Below are 8,701 nucleotides of genomic sequence, written 5' to 3'. Positions count from 1 at the left end.
TCGTTCTACAAAAATGATATTGAAATGTTTGAGCAGCGCTGGAATGATTACGTTGCTCTTGATGAGGATTACGTAGATGAATAAAATTAATTTTGAACCAGAAAAATCGTGTTTTTTTTTGTTAGGGTCGGGACTTTTCAGTCCATGTGTTATTCTAGTGATTTTTTTTTATTTCTTTTGAAAATCACATCCTATACAAATTTGAGAGCGCGTCACCCTGCTTCAATCCATCTAACGTCAGAAAAAGCATCGAATGCCGTGCCAACTATCTTGACGCTTGGTTTCGATCCATCGAGCGTCACACGAATCAGTCTAATTAGCTTTGTCGGAAAGCCATGTTCTAACATGATCTGTCACAATTCGTTTCACTGAGTCGTACGCTGCTTTGAAATCTACAAACAAATGATGAGTCCGCAAGTTATACTCCCGCAACTTATCAAGAGATTGTCGCAAGGCGACCTTCTGGTCCGTCGTTGAACGTCTTTCTCGACAAAGCATTCTGCCAATGGATGCAGTCTGCTGAACGGAGCTCTAGAATGTGTCTTGTAGGTGGTACTAAAGAGTGTTATGCCTCGATAGTTGTAACCATCACGTCGGTGATCCCTTTTGTAGATAGGGCTTATGAGACCAGTCCGAAGATATTTCGTATCCTTCTCAGATCATTCCGATCACTTGGTGGAGTACGTAGTACAGTTCAGCCAGGATCCTAACCGTTTTTCGTATTTCGTCTAGCGTGGGTGGGTTCACAACTTGTCCATCATTCTCAATCCTCATTTTGTTCGTGCTCTTTTATATCGATTTTTCATTTAATAGTCGCCCTCCAGCTGACAGCCACTGTAGTAGATGTGGTACTCGAACGAGGTACCCGCAGTTGAGTCCACCACACGGAATTCTCGCTCGCCAGTGCCGCAACCTCTTCATTGACGCTACTGCAGCTCTCGAGCAAAAAGGCTGGCTCGCGTAAGTTCCAACAGTGTCCTGACGTGTTAAGTACCGAGTTTCTAATCAGAAGCCTTTGAACGTTGCCGATTGATCCATCCTGTATTCTTTTTCTCGTTTTTCTCGGTCGTTATTTATGACGAGACATCGCGTTTCATCTTCAGTCGTCCGCTTCGAGTCAGACGCTGTTCTGAACCGCCCCAAACATGGGGAAACAGACTCTTGTTTTCCCCCTTTCGTGTCAGCATACGACCATAGCTCCCACTGGGGTTGGTTACCCGATCTTCACTAAGGTTGCTCGCACCCCAGCCGGCGCCATGGGAAGGAATGGGTATGAGTTCTGACCGCATAGTGGGGTCTCAAGTTGCACGTTATGCAGCTTTGCCGGCCTACATATCTTTTATTTAGCACAATTTTAATCTATATTTTTCGTTCGTAATTAATAAGGGAACAGTTTGGGTTTCAGCGAGCCAATGTTATTCGTATTCATGTTAACCCGGTTATGTCTCTGACATTACTCGCCCGCCTTTTTTTGCTCGGACGCAAAGCCGCTGAATGTTTTGTTCGCCCGACGAACAGTGCACTGAAAAGGTTGTTCTAACTGCTGATTTGCATTCTTCAACAGATAATTAATTCTAACAGTATTTGTATTTTGTAAACATTTATAGCCTCTAAAAAGGCTGATTTGTACAATTTTCATGGTCGTTGTTTAGTTTTCGGTGTGCTTTGCTCAAGTGCAAACGACCTGAATGCACACTGCGAGCTGTGTACGGAACAAATCCGTACGGCATTAGAACTGAATGTTTGATTTTGTATCTGGAACAGAGTTCTGAGCGTGAAATTATGTTCAGATAGTGAATTCCTGCTACTTAAACTAGAACTAAACTTCCTGCTTAGTCTACTGTGCAGGATAGAATGAACGGAATATATCACATATTCGCCTTCAGCCTACAGTCAATAAATTTATTTTTACATGTTAGTAGATGTAATACTGTGTCATCGCCGAAGAAATTACGGCATGCTTGAATTTATGTCAAGCAATAATTTATTTTTTTCTAAGAGTGTAGTAATGTCGCTTACTGCCTCAAAACCGTCGTCCCAGGTACGAGAAAGGCAAACGTGCGTTTCCTCTTTGATACTCGCTATACATTTAAGAAAACTTTGATTTTGAAATATTTGAGAATATGTCATATAACTAGGAATTTATTCAAAGAATGCTGATAATACTTCCGGCGACATGTAGCAAAAATTATGTCGATACGTTTGATAAAACAAGAGATATTCACGACCAAAATCTGATCACTGTCTCATAGAGTAAATTTTGAATTGGGAAGTGAAGTAAGTCGTATTCACGTCAAAATGGACTGCTTGATATGGATTAATAACATCAACATTGTGAAGTTATTGACAAATATTCCCATGCACTACAAACCCACAAACACACAAACATATCCTAAATTCCTTGAAAATTTACAAAAAGTTGAATTACTGTTGAAAAGTACCACAAAGTATTTGAAAACAATCTTTACATATCTGCGATCTATGATTGAAGTATGTCCAGTTTGTCCTGTAGTTCTTTAAAAACATTTCTATAAAGACTCTCAAAATAGTATGTGCCTTTTCTGGAAGTTAAATGAATTTCAGAGAGAATAAATCAATTGTTCCCAAACTTTTCTGGTCCAATGCCCACTAAATACATTATACTTCCTACTTCCCACCTGGTCTAAAAATTTTAAAATTTTGGATTGACTGATTAACATTTACGTTTTTTGCTGTTAGCTGGAATTGTATGTGTATAATTGTCGAATGTAAATTGGAGAGAAATGGCAAGAAAATTAGCTCTTTTCCAATCCTACAAAATTATAAAGGAATGTTGACTCTAAGTTCTATTGAGCAAACAATGGGTGAGAAAAATAGACGACAAGAGCGACATATCAAAATCTAATATAACCGGAGCCAAATAATGTATCATCACATCCAGAGTAGTTCAATTGGCAGAAAAATTTCCCCGGACCGGAGAAGGTTGCGAGTTAATGATTGTCTTTGAGAATTGGTGTCGCTAGAGTTCGTATTTCGTGATTTTCGTTTTATCAGTTATCTTTCAGTCTGCTTTTTCGTTGGACAATGCATCGAAGCTAAATATTGGCTGTGTTGACATGCAGAGTATAGCTTAAGCATTTGTGTCCAAAACTGTGTATTTTTCCTTAATGCGGGATAGTTTTTATAAAAATTTGGTATGGAGTCAGAGAAAAATAGCTGACAGTTTCATATAACCCGTCATTTTTCGCTACTAATTCCACATCATCCGAGAGAAAAAAAAACAGTAAACCGTAAGTAATCTAGATTTACAAATCACTGTTTAATTTTGATATTTACTTCTCGGTTGTTAAAATGGCATCGCAGCAAGAGTAGAAACATTTCAAAATTTTGCTCGTCCACCGCGAAAATCCAAGCTACTCGCACGCATAGTAGTCTACATTGAGAAATGTGGCAAAACTGACTGTTACCGATGTAATAAAAGTATTCGGAGAACGTTTGTCGATCGCCATGAAGGCTGAATCGGGAAGGGTTGAAATAAACCGCCGAATATGCCGAAATTACTGAAAACAGTGACCATCTGTTTCAAGCCAAGGAACTCCAACATCACAATCCAAGATTTGACTTCCAAGCAAGTCAGCTGGGAATGACATTTACGAGGTCTGTTCAAAAAGTACCCGGAATTCTCATTTTTCTAAAAAAAATATTTATTTATTCGTCTACATCTATATGGTCCCCTTCAAAATAATCCCCCCTAGATATAATACACTTATGCCAGCGTTTTTTCCAGTCTTCGAAACACCCCTGATAGTCACTTTTTGTAATGCTCTGTAGCACTCTCAGCGATTCTGCCTTTATCTCTTCAATCGATGAAAAACGCTGTCCTTTCATGGGTCTCTTCAAGGAGGTTGGGGCATGACTAAAGTCTTGTTTTTAGCCAAAAAATCACGAATAAGCAACGATGAATTTTGCTGTCACTCGTTTCATGCCCAAAACATTTGAAAAAATATGATGGCATGAGCCAACTGATATGCCAACTTCATCAGCAACTTCTCTAATAGTGATTCGGCGATCATCCATAATCATTATTTCCACATTTTCGTCGATTATTGACGTGCTGGGTCGACCGGAGCGTTCGTCGTCTTCAACGTCTTCGCGGCCATCTTGGAAACGCTTATACCACTCGTAAACACTTGTTTTTTTCATAGCAGACTCACCGTAGGCTCTCTGTAACATTTCGCACACTTGGTTACACATTATTTCATTTTTCACGCAAAATTTAATACAAATTCTTTGACTCTTCAATTCTTCCATTGTTTAAACTAACAAAAATCGCCGAGCTCAAAAAAACACGTCTACACCAGCCGCTACAAGACAGAATGTAAACAATGAATACAGCTGAAAATTTCACCATACATTAGGGACATATGTACCAACACAATAAAAAAACCTGTTTTAATCCACCTAGTGGTGTAATGATGCCTTTCTCATGTACATATAATATTGTGGTATTCTATTCAAAATTTTTCTCTTCGATTTTTGAAAGAAACCAAGAGATTGTTTGTGCAAAACATACAGAATAAAACAGTGCTTTGATTACGTAAGTCATCCTTAAGAAAACGAAGTGGGTTCACTATTATATGCACTTCCGGCACCGGAACCCGAGAACCGGTATAATCAAAGTCGGTTCGTACGGCCACCAACTAACATGACATACAAACTCTACTAGTACGCACTCTAAATTACGATTTAAATGTTTGTTGCATCCGAAAATATTTTAAGTGACGGTGTACAATGTTGAACACACTTTACCCTATAACTCCGGAACCGGAAGTCGGATCCGGATAAAATTCAGGAATTCCGTATAGGACCACGAGACCTTTCATTTGAATTTAAGTTTGTCAAAATCGGTTCAGCCATCTCCGAGAAAACCTAGTGAGATTATTTGACACATACACACACACATACACACACACACAGACATTGCTCAGCTCGATAAACTGAGTCGAATAGTATATGACACTTGGCCCTCCGGGCCAATTTTCACTAGTCGGTTTTTCAAGTGATTGCATAACCTTTCTATATGAGAAAGGCAAAAAAATTTGACCACCGGACTCTCCAGACGCGCGCAATTAAAAAATTCCGGGAACTTTTTGAACAGACCTCGTACAACCGTGTATCGAATTAAAAAACTAGCAGAAATGTCGTCTGCCAAGAATATGATTACTCCAAATCGTGCGATAAGCAAATCAAGTCGTTATTTAGGGGTTTGGCTAAAAGCCGTTCTGGTACCATGGACTCGTTACCGATTTCATATTTTTTTTCGTTTCGTCTTCAGTGTTAAACATTTCAAATTGAGTGATAACTTTACGTCTACTGAGCGGTTCAACTTGAACTGTTTAAGTTGGCACTAAGTAGTTCAATTTGAACTGTTCTACATTGATGAGTCGAAGACGAAACGTAAAGTCGGTCGGTCGCGCAATCAGACAATGAACCCAAGTAGCAAATGTAACTTATTGAACATTCAAGATGTTTTACAATTGATTTAGAAATGTTATTTATGTTAGATATGTTCAGAAAGATTTTGAAATATATTAAAATTGATTGTGCAACTTATCACTGTTAAGTTTCACAATACTACCGAAAAAATCACTGTAGAATAACTTTAAGCAGAGATGGCATTTCACCAGAGTTATACACGCTAGAGTCAGATTTTTGCCACACCGAGGATGAAAAAAACGAAGCACCGCACAAAGAGGAAAGCGCACTTCTTCTCAGTGTCGAATAGACAGCATTTGAGTGTGTGCTTGTGGTTAAAGCAGCTGGCGCGAGTGAAACACATTCTTTTCGCATGAATCGCTCACACACGCTCTCGTCTAAATACACCCAAGTGACCACTGGCGCGTGATGGTGAGCGAACACTTCTGTGAACTTCAATTAATAGAGAGTAGATCTGGCCTTGCTATGAAAAATTTGCAAGGAAAACCGAAAATTTTACGATAAATTGTTTTATTTTGCTGATTTTGCGTGTCCACGCTTCATCTACGAAAACCATACAGCAGAGTGCTCACCGGCGTGTACACCTCTGTGAAAGTATCTGCATCCTCCTCAGAGAATTTATTAGCTAATGCTCTAGCACTTTGGTGCGATTCAGTGGAAGAAGTAAAAGGAAATAAACAAACGCACTCATGATGCGTGCACACTTACACAACAGTGGTGTATAAATGTGAAAGAGAAGAGCTCTCGTTGAAGTTGTCAGTGCGAGGGGAGAAATTTTGCTTGCTCTTCGTCACACTGAGGAGATAGACATCTCTGACTTTAAGTACATCTAAAACAATTGTGCAGTAAATCACCAACTTGTTAATGTTTCACTAGAAGTTCTGCAAAAAAATTCACATCGTCATGTGAAACGGGAGTAACTATAACAATTGTGCAACTTATAAAAAACTTTCCAAACGGTTGTCATAATTGTAATTGGACACAATATACGTTGAAATTGCTATAAATCTTTTGTGGAAGAAAAATTAATGAAATGAGTGATGCTCTCCGCAAGGCAAAAAATGATTAGCCGAATTGATAACATTGCTGTGAAAATATGTTCCTGCTGAGTCCGCATAGTTTTGGCTGCCTCATGAATTGTTAGGTCAGTGTGTGCAGTTTTCTTCAGTTTTAGAAAAACAATGATATAAAATTCAGAACTTGCAAAAAAGTTGTGCAAGATTTATCAGTTTGAATTGAACGTAAAACTTGCTGACATGAGATTATTATCATAAAAGTTGCAGGAATACAGCATTACATACGCAATGAAAACAAATATCAATCAGATAATTTGTATTCGGTTTTCATTTCGCGAAAAAAATTAAGCAGACCTGACATCACTTTTTCAAGATATTGAACGAAAAGTTAATGTCACCATAGTTACTCCCATAGTTATATATTACCGCTTGTGCAACTTGTTTTTGCAACTCCAGCACACGGACTTGCCAAAATAATACCTACAGTGCGTATCACAAAAGTCGGGTTCGCTAAGATGAATGACTATACTGTATTGTTGTTCAATTCAACTAGAAGATTAAATCTGATAAAAAACAAAACGTAGAGAATTTCTTTCCGAAATATTAACATGTTAATGTTTCCTGTTATTTAGATAATATATGTCATTACGTTGGGTGAACTATTTTCTTTTCAACTCACTGTTACCATCGATACCATATTGGAAAACTATCAAGCGAAATTCATTTGAGATTTTTCAGATTTAATTACACATTAGTTTGATCAAAATCGACTGAGATTTTTAAGAATTTTTGAATGCATGTATTTTAAATACCATTCCGATGATTCTTTTTTAAAAATAATAGACTGTTATTTTCACAATAAAAATAATAGATTGTAATTGGTGCACAATCAGTAAAACACGTTAATTCCAAGGCGCTTGAAAATTTCGGCCGTACGAATACATGTTTCACCAAAAAAATGCAGTTCGTTGTCGACTTTTCAATTACCAAAACACTAAAGATCAATTCTACAATATGTAGTTTTATCATTTTTCATGTGCAGATTATTTTACTAGATCCATGTTTGTGTTGAGAGTAGTTGTATTGAAAATCAAATGTGAAACTTATTCATTCGAAATAAAGCTTGCATGTTTTTGTAAACGTCATTCCATTTCTTGTTTAGATTACGTAGTAATTCTCACGAGTTTCACAATTGTTTTTTCGCTGACTTTATTAATGCCTTTGTGATGGGATCGATGCATGAGCTTTTGTATTAGTTACACAACAGTTGTGAATAAATGTTCGTAATAACGGATGAACTTGAAGATATGTTGCACAACACAGAAAAATTGCGCTTTTTCCATAACACAACAGTTATCTGAATAGTAATATAAACTAACTTCATAAATTGCACAATCAGTAAAAAAAATACAGGACAGCAACTTAACGTGCTAGTTGGGAAGTTTGATTACAGGGTATAGGATGATGAAACCTACATCAACACTATCGGATTTTAAAGAGCTTCATGAACATAAATATGTTACGTGCTCCGTTTTGCTTTGGCCGGATTTGTCACCTCTGCATCATAAAATGGTATTCCATGAATAACGCCCTGCTCAAGGAAAATTAATTCTCCTTCAAAGACGCCACAGCTACGCCCAATAGAAGAATACTGGGGCAAGTACAAACTCTAGAAAAGCCGACAGGCTGTTGTCAGCCAGTTGCAGTTCAAGGAATTTGGTGTTTTGGTTTAGAGAAGTTATATTGGTGAGCGAAGTTACCAAGGATGCAGTTCAAAACTTGCTGAAAAGAGTCAAACGACAGGCCCGAATGATCGCATTTGCAAAGACGAAAGTGATTTTTTTTCTTTACTCTGTATGAATTGAACATAGAATACAGACACGATTCAAATCTCCTTTGAAAAACTTTGGATCATAACACCCTTTAAGTTATTAAATGCTCATTTTAATTGTCTTTATTATAAATCTCACAAAAATTGACTGATTCAATATTAACATCATATTTGCAATTAATTAATATGTTGGCTTGACTCTGGATGAGATTAAGCCATGATTTCTTGAAAAATTTTGTACATGTCTATAAAAACTATGTGTTTATGACACATTTACTTTTACCGTTTCCCAAATAGATTTAATGGAAAAGCCTAGCACTATTTGAGACTTATTGCCAACCTGTTGACCACTTAGCCATTACTGCCCACTAAAAACAAA

The sequence above is a fragment of the Malaya genurostris genome, chromosome 1 (assembly GCF_030247185.1).
Source record: "Malaya genurostris strain Urasoe2022 chromosome 1, Malgen_1.1, whole genome shotgun sequence".
Taxonomy (NCBI): Eukaryota; Metazoa; Arthropoda; class Insecta; order Diptera; family Culicidae; genus Malaya; species Malaya genurostris.
The sequence above is the reverse complement of the archived record's forward strand: the minus strand, read 5'-3'. Positions refer to the sequence as shown.